Here is a 15,568-nt window from a genome sequence, read left to right on the forward strand (position 1 = left end):
ACAGAACTCAGCATGTCAGTTCACTTCCGGTTTGCAGCGTTTGGTCCGGAAGATCCCGGCAGCATGTGCTGCGAGTGTGATGCAGGTCCGCCCTTTCATTAAAGAATCCCTATGGCGATGGTAGAACCACCTCTCCTCTAAGCGAAGAGGATGCCCTCTTGTCCTGCTCACAGCCCTGGAAATACAAAGATATTTTGAGAGATCTCTGTACTGCAATTCATGTATTTTTACTTTGTAGAGGAACAAGTAGGCAAGCGACAGCTTTGGGGGGCTCAGCTTAGGCTCACTGTCCTGCCTGTCCTCCCTTCACCCCTTGTCACCCTCCTAACAACATAACAACCATATATTTAAAGCGCATCTAACACCAGGATGAATGACTGCTCCTGAGGTGTTAATGGAGCCTGGAGCCCCTCTGGCTCATTTACATACAGTCTTTTATCCTGGTGGTAGAAGTCTTTTAAAGCATTTTATTGAATAGCAGACTAAAATAGGATAATCTTTCAGAACATTCATTGGTGAGGCCATCTGGCCTATGCAATTCATTTACTTGAAGTGACTGGATGACAACTGTAATTTCTAAGAGGGAACATAAAATATTCCTATGGTTTTTATTTTTTTCTAGTCTTGGAATAGGGATGGGAGACTGGTGCCTTTTTAGAAACCATTATCACTTGATTACTTATCACTTGGTTATTATTAATATCACTTGATTATCATCATAAAAAATAAAAAAATCGGATCGCTCACCCAATCACCTAGATAACCTCCTGCACCCGATGCCTGTGGTGGTGCACGCCGTCTGATCCTTGACTGTTGAGATCCCGAAACATGCAACAAAATAGTGGTGGGCGGCACTCAGGAAAACCACATCGGAGTAGGTGCAAACGTGTTCTTTTTATTAGGCTTTAATCGTGCATCGGTACATGGATAAAAAGGACGCGTAAAAGCGTCGCGTTTCGATGTTTAAAACGTCTTAGTCATGATCTCCACAATAAGTTTGTACAGAATAACAGTTTATATAAAAACACTTACCCAATCACCGGTCGGAAAGGAGGAGTCAAAAACCGGAAGCATCGGCATTAGGGGAGAACCACACCTATGTGGCTGCAATCCGTCCATTGACAGCGCGTTTCCCCGAGATGACGTCACTTCTGGTGGATCGAGTAAGAAATGATCACGTGAAACAAGTCACATGATAAGCCTCTCCTACCGACCCGGAAACAGGTACAAAAAGTACATTAAAAAAACTAATGAAAGTAAATAATACATAAAAACACATACAATGTATATAGAATTTCTTACTCGATCCACCGGAAGTGACGTCATCTCGGGGAAATACGCTGTCAATGGACGGATTGCAGCCACACAGGTGTGGTTCTCCCCTGATGCCGATGCTTCCGGTTTCTGCCTCCTCCTTTCCGACTGGTGATTGGGTAAGTGTTTTTATATAAACTGTTATTCTGTACAAACTTATTGTGGAGATCATGACTAAGACGTTTTGAACGTCGAAACGCGTCGATCTTACGCGTCCTTTTTATCCATGTACCGATGCACGATTTAAGCCTAATAAAAAAGAACACGTTTGCACCTACACCGATGTGGTTTTCCTGAGTGCCGCCCAACACTATTTTGTTGTTTGATTATCATCATGTTTTAGATTGTAAAGTGGAGAATAGTACTCTGCAAATGTTTTATCATAAATAAAAGGGATCCTTCTCAATAATTTGGAGGCTTTAGTGCCAAGTTTTTTGTGCTTAAGTTTAATATGTAACTTATAACTATTGTGTAATAATAGTTGCAATTTATGTCCTAGTGATCATAAACTTTAATTGTATTTGGGTCATCTAAATGTTTAATATTAGTAGAAGGTTCTATAACCTTGGCCATCCTATATGATTATCCTCTCATAGCCTTCTTTGCCTAAGAAACAATCTTAGTAGCAGTCTTTTGAACACACCAAGTAGTTGTACTACAAACAGTATTAATCAATTAGCTTTCTATTGAAATCAAGTTATGTTATTTTATCGGGTCAGAAATTGTTAAAATGGATGAACATTGAATATTTCTTATATAATAATTCATACCGGCAAATGGTCCACCGACAATATCCACTATCGTCATCTATTGAAAAAGAAGGGAGAACCTTCGAAACGCGTTTAGCAACTTAGAGAATTGCGTCTTCTTACAAGGTATATGTGAACAGTGGTACAAACTGTTTTTCTCCACTACAATATATCCTCGGCAAAATACTCAAAAGACTAATATCAAGAAAAATGATGACACCTCTATCATGAATAGAAAAGGCTGTCTGGGATTTACTTATTTTGAAAGGATCCAAGTGTACAATAAAACGGAGCTCCGGAACAACTAAAAAGTACACATTGTTTCCTTGCATGTGCAATAACAAAAACAAGACGCCGAAGGAAACTCACACAAGTGTAGTATTGAAGAAGTAAACAAACGGAAGAGAATGCTGTTTAGTCCGTGAGTAATACAAGACCACATTATATATGTCCTTTTACATTTGTACTTCTGCAAAGAACTCTTTAGAGCCAAAATAGCATTATAAACCAGAAGAGTTTTGTCAGAAACTGAAGCAAACACGTGTGCAGTTAATGACTATTGCTTGCTTTCTTCCTCGCTAAGATTTTATTGAAACAATCGCTATTTCTGTGAATTCCAGGTTATATGCCATAGAGTCATTCTGTTAAATCTTTATGCAATATATCTACCGGCATATAATTGCATGGAACATATGTAATGGTTTACCATATATAAGAGAGAATCTTCACTCTGTAAAAAACTTTTAGCCATTTTTTATGCTATTTGTGTGCTATTTTATGCTATTTTTAGATTGGTGTATAATAAAATGTAATATTGTGTATGAGACTTATTTCATGCAACAGTAATAAGGCAGTTCAAATATTGGTGCTCAAGACATTTTTACATACTTTTGCTCTTTTCATGGTTTTTGATACTCCAGACTACCCATGAGCACAATTTTTGCATTCCCATTTTTTTTATTTTCAAAATATCAATAAATGCAATCCAAAGGTTAGAGGCCTCTGATAAATCTGGCACTGCCTTATAGTATGATGTTTTTGTGTTCCATGTTATCATTCCTATGAACTAGCCATCTGTAAATTCTTTTCTGGATTCATTTTCATTCTTCATTGGAATAGTACATCCAGTCAACAGTTCTGTACAAATACATTTAGATGTGTTACAATAAATTCATAACTCAAAACAATGTTAAATCAAACCTGTCACCTGGAAAGTCATTTTCAGGTGGTGAAGGATCCCATAGACCTTCTATGCTGATTTTAAAAATATGTTTGTCAACATTGTGATTTATGACAATACTTTATAAAAGTTTATTTCACATTATGTGTCTTCCTGCCAGCAGCATGCAGCGAGTTCCGGAGGGTGGTGTGTTACTGTCTGCCGGTGTGTTACTTCTTCTGCCTGCTAAATTCACAAAAAAGTGGGGAGGGGCAGAGGTTGCTGGATGAGTGTAGAGGAGAGGAAACTGACTCACAGGCACACACAGGCTGCAGCTGCTCCCTCCCTGTGCACTCAACAGACACTGCTGGCAGAAAGCCAGGTAATGTAAAAGTAGGTTTAATAAAATAGTGACAATTTTAAATAATAAAATAATAAGATAGCATCACCTATCTGTGCCCTTAGTCCCATTAGAAAAGAAGAGATAAGCAAGAAAATATCTTACTCATACTCTTTCTAACTTTTTTTTCCCATTGCTGACACATTTCTAGAAGTTTCTAGAAGCCAAAGAAATACAATTTCGCTTGCTCGATGTATGTATAATGAACATAACTTAAATGATCGTGCAAAAATGAAATAATATTATATAAGAATGCTTTTTATTACTATGTTAAAAATAGAAAGAAAAACCAAAAAGTTTTCAAGAATAAACACTGTACTTTCTGTTACTTTGCTAATAATAAAAGAGGATTAATGGACCCAACATGCCTTTTCATTTTTCTTTTCAAATAAAACTGTCACTTGACCTCCATAGATCTTGTGGACACACATCAACAGCAAAGAGATGTAGCTTTGCCACTGTAACAAAATTTAAAGCCCCATAAAGTGAAGTGATGCCAAGTGCTAAAAAAGCAAATTTTGAACAGACTATCAAGTACATAGGATAGAAAGTGAAAGTCTTAAATAGGGAGCACAGTAACCATGAATATGAATTGCAAGTGTTAAAGGAATTTTCAGAGGGAGGAAACTAAAATACCAACAAAGTGCAATAAACATTAGAATGCTTAAAGCAAAATATTTATTTGTTCAACATATGCATTTACAATTTTTTTTTAATTCAAGTTAAAATTGTAAGGCTTTTGGGGGGGAATTACCTGAAATACTATATTTAATTATATTTGTTAGAAAATGAATAGAATTAGCTATTCTACTACTATATAATATGTTAAGAGCAAAATAATATTGAAAAACATATTTCTTCTAAATGCTATTTAATCAGATGTCAGAAATCCTGACAACTATCATTTCTTTTTAGCATACATTCCTTTTTTGGAAGGCATTTTTTTAATGAAAATTTTATAAAAATAATATTATAATAATATAATAATTATTTGCATTATTCTGGTTATTATGCTCATATAATAAAAGCATTACGATAATACATAAATGAGTAAAGCAGAATTATAAAGTCCTAGTAAGAATTAAAAAAGTCATTCCGACATATCAAGTATTCGTCCTTCAGTAACATTAAAACAGATTGTTCATTAAATTTTAATTGTTTTAGAATTATGTTCAGGGTTGATGGTTATTAAATCTTAAGGCTGGATTTTGAAAATGTGTTTTTTTTAATAATACATGTCCTTGATTGATCTCTTCTATTCATTATAAATCATTTCATTCAAGACGTTTTGGGAGTTTTTTAGTTATTTGTAACACACAATGGGAAACCATATTACATAAATTATTTGTTATAATATTGATTTTCATGCCCAGCATAGTTTTTCGACCACAATTTACATACCACATAGTAATTAATCCTATATATAGTACATTGCTTATTTTGGTCCTTTAGAACAGCGAGAAATTGTTTCATTTTTATTACTTGTATCCTGATAGTATTAACTTTTAATTTTATTCATAAAAGTGGTATGACATGTGAAGACCCCTTGTGAATTTTATTGGCAACCAAAAATTAAATCAATTTGAGATTTGATTTGTTGCCATATCACTTCTATAAAAAAAATCATATAACTTTTAATTAAAAATAAAAACATTTCCCTATGGGGGTGTTAAAGTTTTTATTCATTGTACAGTCAAATATATAAGGATCCTTGCTTCCCTTCATGTAATGTTAACATTCTTTATTGACAAATCATAGTTATGTGACAAATCTGTTCTGCTTTTATCTGATCTGAAATGTTCTTGAATCTGACTTGAATGTTCTTTTGACTCTCGGGGGCATATTTATCATACGCTGGTGCTCGTGCACCAGCCTGTGATAGCCCCGCCGCTGCATGTTCGCAGCGGCAAACATCAAGAGGCTTCTGCCTCTTGATGTATCGGGGCGGGAGGGTGTGCAGTGTTTATCCCACGCCAGGCAGGGCCTGGCATAGAAAAAAACGCAGCCGGTGACTTTTCACATATGAAAAGTCGCCGGCAGCAGCGAGTGCGCAGGCGTGGGGACAGTAACACCCCGCGCCGGCCCACTCCCGGCCGGCCGCGCCCTCTGCTCACCCGGCCGCGCCGACTCTCCACGCCCCACTGGCGTGAAGGTGGCGGATCGGGGAAAATAATCGCAAGTGCTAGCAATAAGCTAGCATTTCCGATTATTTCAGGGCGCCACTGGCGTGGCTGGCGAGGTCCTGATAAATATGCCCCCTGTTCTTGATTTGCTGATTCTTGGTGATGGATCTGGATTGTCCTGAATTTAAATATGTATTTCCCCAACTAGTCTATGTTTTATACTTTATTTCTGTACACTGTGTACACTCTCTGTTTGATCCCCAATATTTTACATTAGCATTTCTTGACCTAGTTAAAGGGTGAAAAACAGCAAAGCCACTTACACAAGATTGTAAAGAAGCCAGTTATTTGGAAGCTACATCTTACAATATAGTTTACAATAAATTTCAAGCAATAACATTTTTTTATGTAATGAGGTCATTGGCTGTTTAAGCAAAGCCTAGTAATGAATAGTTTACATACCATGTCACACCCCATGTACCTCTTTCACATGTGATCCCATGCATGGGGATATTGTAGCTGTGAGGATTGTACAGCTTATTAGCGTTCTTTAATAAAATTATTTGGAAACTAAATTTTAAGCAGTGACAATTGTCCCAAAGATTAAACAATACATATCTAGGTACAAACTACTTGTCAAGGTGAACCTCAGAGGCCCACATTTATCACAAATTGGGGCATGTTTATCAGGGCCTCTTGCTGGCACTTGCGATTAGTTGCCCTAATCCACCACATTCACGCCAGTAGGGCTTGAAGGGGCAGGGAGTGGGCCGTTGCAGGGCATTACTGTCCTTGCCCCTGCACACTTGCTGCTTGCGACTTTGCAGGTGTGAACAATCGCCGGCTGCGTTTATTTTGAATAAATGCTGCACAGCTCCCTGCTCGATACATCAAGAGGCAGAAGCCTCTTGACGTACCACACTGTGAAAATGCAGCTGCAGGGCAATCATAGGCTGGCACACGAGCATCAGCATATGATAAATATCCCCCATTATGTGCAGTTTGCCAGTAGAGTGTGCAGTGTGTGACAGATTCATGTGGTGCACATTCTTCATGAATCTAGGGCCTTCTTCATTGCTCTGGGAGCGTGCACCATTTTTTTTTGTGTTCATGCTCCAGAATTGTGGCATGGACAGAATTGGGGTATACATCATACACCATTGTGGCGCACGGTCCTGCTAAGCACTAACAAGCCCCTTTTGGTCCACATTTTTCTGTCTTGCTGGACAAGATGCTACTGTGACACAAAACTGGTACAGACACTTTATAAATACATCTGAAAGCAGTTTGCAATTTCATTCATATGCAAAATCAGACATAAAACTAGTACAAAGACTTTAATAAATGTTATGATTTTCCCACCTCTAAGCATCACTAAGTTTTTCCCACTAAGGCCCACTAATGCATTTTCATTTTTTACTCCCAACATTCAAAAATCTATCTAAACTTTTTTATTTTTTTTAGAAAATGTGCATTGTGATTCATGTTTAAACTTGTTGAAAAAATTAAGTGCATTAACGATTTGTTTTTGTGATGATTGAAACTTGAGTCAACAAAAAAGAAATAGAGAGTTATGTAAGGGCTTGTTTTTAGAGTAACAAATTGCACTTCATAGTGACAGTATTTAATTTTCCATGCCGTGAACTGGCAAGCGGTTAATAAATTCCAAAAGCAGCGAAATCGGTAAAAAAATGTAATTGCCCCATTTACAGCTTTACTGTATGTTTTTCTCTTGCTCTAGGTAGGATTAGTTATGACATTGGGTGGCCAATATGGTGCAAATCCATATAATGTATGGGGCCTGCCTGTTATACTATTGATGCACAGTAACTTTGGAGGACTAGCAAATGCACAGTGATGTAAATGTATATACACTCTTCCAGTACTTTCAAATAGCATGTTTAACTTACCATATTTTATGGACTATAAAATGCATTTTTTGTTTCTTATAGTCCAAAGTAAGGAGGGTCCAGCATTGATAGACCTTCCTGACTGCTGTCCTGAAGTTCAAGTGGAGCACTCATAAAGCACTTCAAACAATCCCTTTCCTATGTCCTGCCATCCTGACTTACAGAAACAAGGACCTGTTATGGTATCATTGGAAGCAGAGATTCTGCTTACACATGATGAGCTGCCTGTGTACCTGATATTGAGGGGATGACTATGTGTTTGGGGGAAGCAGAGTTAAAGAGGTATTCTCGTCTGGGCATTCACATTCAGTTTCATTAAGCTGCCATATATATACATTTCTTCAATTAGATGTTATTAAAAAAATGTTCCTGTGTGAAGATAATTTCTCATAAATGTAGTGAATGTGTCCCGTGATACGGCTACCTCTGCTAGAGTGACTGCACATATAAACAAAAAGTTTTTCTATATGACATGTCCAGGAGTTACTGCATAACACCAGTGGTAATGATTGCTGAATCCTAGTGGTCAGGCAGGGCTCAATAGCGCATGTCTGACCACCACTGCCAGAGTGTGGGGTGGTCGTAACCGAAGAAGCTATCTCGTTTCTAAGGGACAACATTACTACATTTATGAAAAATTATCTTCACACAGGAACAATTTTTTTAATAACATCCAATTGAAGAAATGTTTACATATGGCAAATGATTTCAATTAAATGAAAATGCCCAGATGGAAATACGCTTTTAATTCAGGGAATGAGGAGTTGGGGAGATATTACACAAAGGGGAATAAAGAGTTGGTAGGTTTTTTTAAATTATAATGGGTTAACTTAAGACCAGATACTATGTGGAAACCTGATGCTTACTAAATACGGGAGGTAGGGAACTAAGCATTGCAGGCGTTTAGTCATTATAAAGGTTTCAGGGTTAATCCTGCTAAGTATCAGCACTCACAGGTGTGTACCACATAGGAGGAGCTAGTAAAATCAGGGGACACCACTCCTGCATTTCCCGTCCTTTACCAGGATCTACTCTTTGCCAATCACTTGACAATTACAAATAATGTCAAGCGGAGCATTACCTATTTAAAAAATATGTAATAAAAACAATGTTTTTTTATTTTACCAAAATCTTTAATAAAAGTTATGTTTTAAAGCACTCACTCTCTTCCACACTCCTATCCCCATCCTAATCAATATAATGTAACAGAGCTGTATGTATGTCAATGCACCAAAACTGTGAGTGCGCAAAAGTGTCACTGTGTACATTTAGCAGAGCTGTATGTGCTTGTATGTAGCAGAGATCTTGCAGACCACTAGGGAATTTTTCATTTCCAATGATTGATTACAAATGTTAGAAACCTAGAATCTTAAAACAATAAGAGACACTTGAATTAACAGATTGCTAAATCTTATCAAATTAGGCATTTGAAAATATTAATAGATTATAAAAGTGTATGGAATGTTCATAATTGGCCCCAGAATCTCTATAAATATGTCACTCAAATAAAATGTCAAACTCTTTTCATATTCATATTCATAACAGGGGAACTTAATACCATAAATGTTTGCTATATTACAAGACCCTCCTGTGGTGTAAAAATAATTTTTAGATAACTTTTCAATATAAACTCTAACTGTAGTTTGTGGTGCTCTCTACGGACAGAGCAGAATCATAATCATAAAGACAAGTAAACCAACTGCATATATACATTGCCACTATGGTCTATGAAAGCCAGAGAGGGAAACTATAGTGTTGGATAGTACTCAGACAAGCAGGTATTTTGTTATTTTTTTAAGTGAACATTGTAAATTTGCTGACAATGAAGTACATTAGTACATGTTGAATTAACATGGTCGAAACATAGGCAACAACTTTTTCAAACAAAAAAAGACTTATTATCTATGTATTGCATATTATTGCAATCTCAACAGTCAAAATGTTAGAGCACAAATTTTGCCACTCCTTAAATTAGCTGTACTTTTTAGTAACTTTTATTAAAATAGCTGTTCCAGTCCGCGCATTTATTCATAGATGGGGTTTTAGAACCATTGCAACAAGCAAGTTAAAATTATATTTTATGTTATTTTTTTGTTTTATGCTGCAGCCTGGACATAGTTGGTCTTTACTTCTTTGCTTTTAAAAGAATATGATAAAAGATAATCTTTGGAGGATTCAAGCTTGTTTATATGTGAAGCCCCACAAACAGAAAATATAGAGTCAACAAGTGTCAGCTGCAAAGGCTCTGTACAGTAAATTGAATTTTTCAATTGAATTTAATATTTATTTGTCACCAATTTTTCACTTCATTCAGAAAGCCAAAACTTTTTTTTTTCTAGTATACCGTGATTGCCCTTTTATGTTTCAGTTTACTATGAATTCTTAGGGGTTAAATGGCTGGGATCATAATAATCTGTTATTTAAACCAACAGAAAAGGATCAGAAACCTGAATGTTAATTTCATATGTTTCTGACAGATAAGTACTCTATTCAATGCAGAATTCGATGCAGAAATGTATAAACATTCACCAAAGGTTTATTTGAGGACACTGTCTCTATGATTTATGTACAGTGGCTAAAATCTGTGATGTACAAGATAGTAGAAGGCACGTTTTACACAATGTTAATCATCCTTTCTCTGAAAATGAATTTCAATATCTTTACTAGTGCCCCTATGCATGGCCAGTGTTGTATAATACAGACATTTTATAAAAATATATTGCAAAATTATACATTAAAAAGTGTAAAATTGCTAATAAAATTACAGCTCAGCGATGTATGGCTTGTTGGATGGAATTCTAAAGGCTGGCTCAATGCTGAATTGTAATTTTAGTATTGATTAAAATGTTACATTTTTATGTAATTGATGTACATAAACACAAATGTTCCAGTGACATGTTGCAGCATTCATTCTCCATTGTGTTAATGTGTCGGTAGCAAGCCCTTATTATTCAGTTTGATCTGGCCTCAAAGCTCACAGAATTGTGACTTTAAGGCTTGCTTCTCACAAACTTCTATTTTTGTGTATAAAATTCCAGAATTGTTAACCCTTTTAAGGAAACCTGTCATTAGGCAGGTCATTTTTACATAAGGACAGGTTTCCAATAGTCTCTTGCATGTTGATATAAAAAATACCAGTGTTTTGCATCTGAATAATTGCAATCTTTTTGAATAATTTTTTCAAGATTTCCTGCCAGCAGTGTATGGTGAATCCCAGAAAAGGAAGGGGGCAGCAGTTCAAACGAGGATTGCTTGTGGTTGTGAGCTGATGTAAGCAGGGGAGAGGGTGAGGACAATAATTGAGGAGGAGGCATCGAGGAGAAGATGACTCTTGCCATTTGAACTGCCCTACCGGGAACTACAGATTGCAGGTAGCCAGTTAATGTTATAAAACACCTTCAAATTTGTGGAATTATTCAGATAAACAATAAAGGCATTTTAAATCTATATGCCAGAGGCTACAGGAACCTGTCATCATATAAAAATGACTTTACTGCTTTAAGCAACTCACATAAATTAAAACAAAATTGAGATTCTATTTGGTACAGTCAAATTTTGAAAATAACATTATTTAGTCATTGAACTTTTGGAGGGCAAATTTTGATTGTACCTATTCCAAAAATGTATCTGGCCTTGGCTGAGATGGACCATAACTCCATAACTGCCCAGAACCAACATATTTGTCTGGGATTTTTATGTCCCATTGTCTCTGGTCAAACAAAAGGGAGGGAAGCCTCTGAAAGATCCTTGGAACCGCTGTGCCTGGGGATGTCCTTTGAAGCTCTGCCATCTGGAGCTTGATGACACCCTAGCTCAATTAAGCCAATCAAAATGAGGCTGTAGGAAAGAGGTTATTTGTACCAACACTGATGACCTGGACATATTTATCACAAGGAGAGACTGTCAATTGGCTTTTGGAGATCACGTTTTGCCACAATAAATTTCAGGTTCTGTATCAAATTTGCAGAGCCTGTGAGATGCCGAAACAATGGAAACCCCCCTAAAGGAAATGTACCAAGGATTAAAGGGAGCATTGTGATGCCACAAATACTTTCCAGAAACTAAAGTACACTGGCTAAATTTAGACAATTTTAGATAAATATGCTATTTTAGTTTCTGATATTTCATGTTCAGGTTACGCTTTTATTAAAAAGTCAAGAATCTGAGTTTCCTGATTTTATAAAACCCCTACATATAGCCCTAATCTTTTATCTTCAAATATGACAGTGCACAGGAGTGAATGAGGAGTGAATACTCTTAAGGCCTAATTTACACAGCATTGACAGATGACAATGAAGGCTCTTAACAAAGGTAAAAAATGAACCCTGCCCCAAATTTACCAATTTTGGAAACTATACCCATTCAGGAATTTGCCATGGCAAATAGTGAGCAATTTTACCCCACAGGTGAAATGGGAAATGCCAGTACAAAGTGAAAATCATTAATTTTTTAATAATATGCCATTTCAGTGGCCAATATATTTAGTCCAGCCTATTCCACTATGAAAAGACGACTCTCTAGTATTTATTTCGTGTTTATGGATACAAGGTACACCATAGATATGGCCATTATCTTTTATTGTAGAATTATATTAGGGCTCAAAAGTGAGAGACCACCATGCAAATATGAGATCTCATTTGATGATTTATACTACATTGATAAGCAATTTCAGGGCCTCTTAAATATGATAAAACTGTACCTATCAATATATGAATAAATTGTAGAAGCTAACTGCTAACTAGCTGTTAACAGATAGCTCACAAGGTATAGTACAAACTGAATACATCTTTCTAGATATATAACTGTTTGATGTTCAATGTGCTGTGCCCAAATTGTGTTGACAGAGACAAATAATCCATAAAGTGTTAAGTGTGTACATCCTGGTGAACACTTTGCAAGGTGCGTCTTGGTTAATAAAAGTTAGACATAACATAATGGGCACTGAAATAACCCTTTTTTTTAATGCAATGATTGCAGTAACAGGCAGGTCAAAATTCTTATTGGAGCCTTTGATAAATTTGTTGAGGGGAGCCCATTCTAAAACATCATTCTAGTGGGTTAAATGTGGTGCATTTTCCTTTTAAATTCTAGGCTTGTGGTTTAACATGATGTTATATTTTTTATGTTACTCTCCCTGCCAGTGAAGTGATGATGCTTGGGGTTTTTATAGGCTCATTAAAGGGGTTTTTGCACGAATGCAAGTTAGGCCCTATAAAAAGGATAGGGCCTAACTTGCTGATCAGTGGGGTGCTGAGACTACTGCAGATCGCGAGAACCCCTCATTTTAGCAATCTGCCGGGGTCTTCGCACTGAGACCCCACTGTTCAGCAAGTTAGACCCTATCCCGTGGATAGGGCCTAACTTGCCTTCGTGATAAAACACCTTTAAAGCTAGAATACTTCTAATTATTTATTAAAATTAATATGTGAGGGGTTATTTTTTGAGGGGTGAGATTACCATTTTTGTGATGGCAGGAGCCCATGATTAAATTTGCTGAACTAATTTTATAAATGATTTCTTACATTTTATTATGATATTACCAAATATTACATATAACAATGGAAGAACAAAGGAAAATTGAATAAAGGAGTAAAAGACATCATGATATTTCTGTCTAAGGACATGCAGGACCATCTCAAGGTACCATATCATAGTGGTACAACAAATATCATTACTAACTCAGCATAAGGTATCAACAAAGGAAGAGTATCAACAGAGGAAGTCCTATAGAAAATCAAAATGAAAGTCCAATAATTAATCAAATGGGTTTCTGCTGAAAATGTCAAGTAATCTTTCAGAAAATAAAAAAATCTTAAAGAAGAAAAGAGATATAGAGGAGGTTCCATGGGTCCAAGGCTCAACTCAAAACTTTATTACCATTGGTTATGACAACTGGTCCCTCAGGAGACCTTAAGGGGATTAAACTATATTAAATTGGTCCAATAGCTTAGGTAAGTTGGCAGAAAAGTTTTCAATTAGTTGAATATCTTGTATTCTTGCATGTAGGTCTAGTACTGAGGGATAACCACACAAAAGATTTTTCCTTTTCCAGAATAATTACACAAGAGATTTGGCAGCAGATAACATTTGTAAGGACATGTTGGCTCTGCTTTACTCAGGCCTTAAGGTGGAACATGAAGAAATGCTACTGTGAAAATCGACACATCAGCTTCCATTGTATTTTCCAAAAATTGCTGCACAGTTGGTCAAAAGGGAGGATACCTTCACAGGTTTAGAAAATACGAAAAAAGGATGCCCCATCCGCATGGCAATGCTAACAGATGACAGCTATGGATAGGTTCAGTTCTTGAGGAAATTCCGGCGTGTGATATCAGTAAGAGGCTGCTAATGCGGCCAATGCTTTTTGGTGGTAGGGTGTGCCAGATAAAAAAGTGCTCCAGGACAGGTGTGGGGTATAAAGAAAGGGAGTTAAAGGGTAATTCCAAGAGCCAAGGTCAAAGCACAACCTACATCTCCACCAGTATTTAATAGAGCAGAGCAGAATCTGCAGCAATCAATAACAGGCTTCAGATTCTAAACACATGGGACATATAATTTGCACTGCATATTTTTGATGCAGCATTTTGATGTGGCAGCAACCACTATGTTATTACAGTAAAACTCCAAATTTTGCCCATTGCAATTCCTTTTGGCTAACCAGCAGAGATCATTTATATGGTATCACAAAAAGACCTGTATCTTTTCACTTTATCTAAATCATCTTCTTGCATGTATGTTTTCTGTAAATGGTTTCATAGTATTCATAGAAATACTTTTTATTGTTGTAGATGGATCTTTTAAATGGACCAGTATATTTTCATTTTAATGTAATGAAAAATGAGCAAAAGATAGCAAAACTCTTATTTTCACATATATTTTCTCCTCCGGAGGTCTGGAGATGACTAAGAGTGCCACGTGCACTCGAAACGTGTAGGTTGCCTTCCATGTCATATGCATGTCCATGTATATTTTAAAGATGTTAATGGAATAAAGTCCGGACGGACAAGAAACATTTTTACCCCATCACTGGTGCGGAGCTCCGTTTTTTTCTTCAAAGGTCCTGAATTTTCCAAACTTGTTTATTGTGTTTACTTCCATCATTGGTGTATAACCCAAGAAGAAAGATCTTTTTGTGTAACTCTTGCCATCAGTTGGTGCATGAGCTTACATTAAATGCACTGTTTAGCACATTTTCGGACATTAAGATGGTTAAATGCTCCAACATTACTTCTGTAGTATCATATTAAGTGCAGACTACTTGTCTTAATGTACACTGAAAAAAAAAATCTAATCAGGTTCACTACTCAATTAATAGCAACATATCATATGGTGTAATTTAGTATCAAAGTGTGGAAAGCACATATACCTTGATCTAACTAATAAGGAAGCTTGCATAACGATTTTTGACACAAAGATTCACGACACAAAACATCTTATACCATATACAGTAAGTTTTCAGTAAACAGTTTCAGTACTCATGGTAATATAAATATGTACTTTCATTTGTGTGCTAGGACTTAACTTCATGATTTATATCCAAACATTTGTAAACATGCATTTCCTGTGAAATATGTTAGTTGACATTTTTTCACTGGGGATTTTAAGCAGCAACAGGTGTGAAAAGTGCTGATAAATCCATGCAAGAAGCTTACAGATGGCTAAGCCATAAATTTTGCAAAGTGAGGTTGATTAATTGATTCTGATGGCAAGGGTCTGGTGCTTGTTTTCATCACAATGCTACAATTTATTCATCAAGTAAAAGAATATTTCTTTTCTTATATCAGACTCTCCCAGAAGACTAATCATGAATGAACATTGTCACAGTTTTATTTACTTGAATGATGTGTTCTTGCACACTGTTACAGATGGGAACATCATGCTTTTCTGTTGATTACTTTGATTGATTACTCGAA

This window comes from Engystomops pustulosus, chromosome 1 (genome assembly GCF_040894005.1).
Source record: "Engystomops pustulosus chromosome 1, aEngPut4.maternal, whole genome shotgun sequence".
NCBI lineage: Eukaryota > Metazoa > Chordata > Amphibia > Anura > Leptodactylidae > Engystomops > Engystomops pustulosus.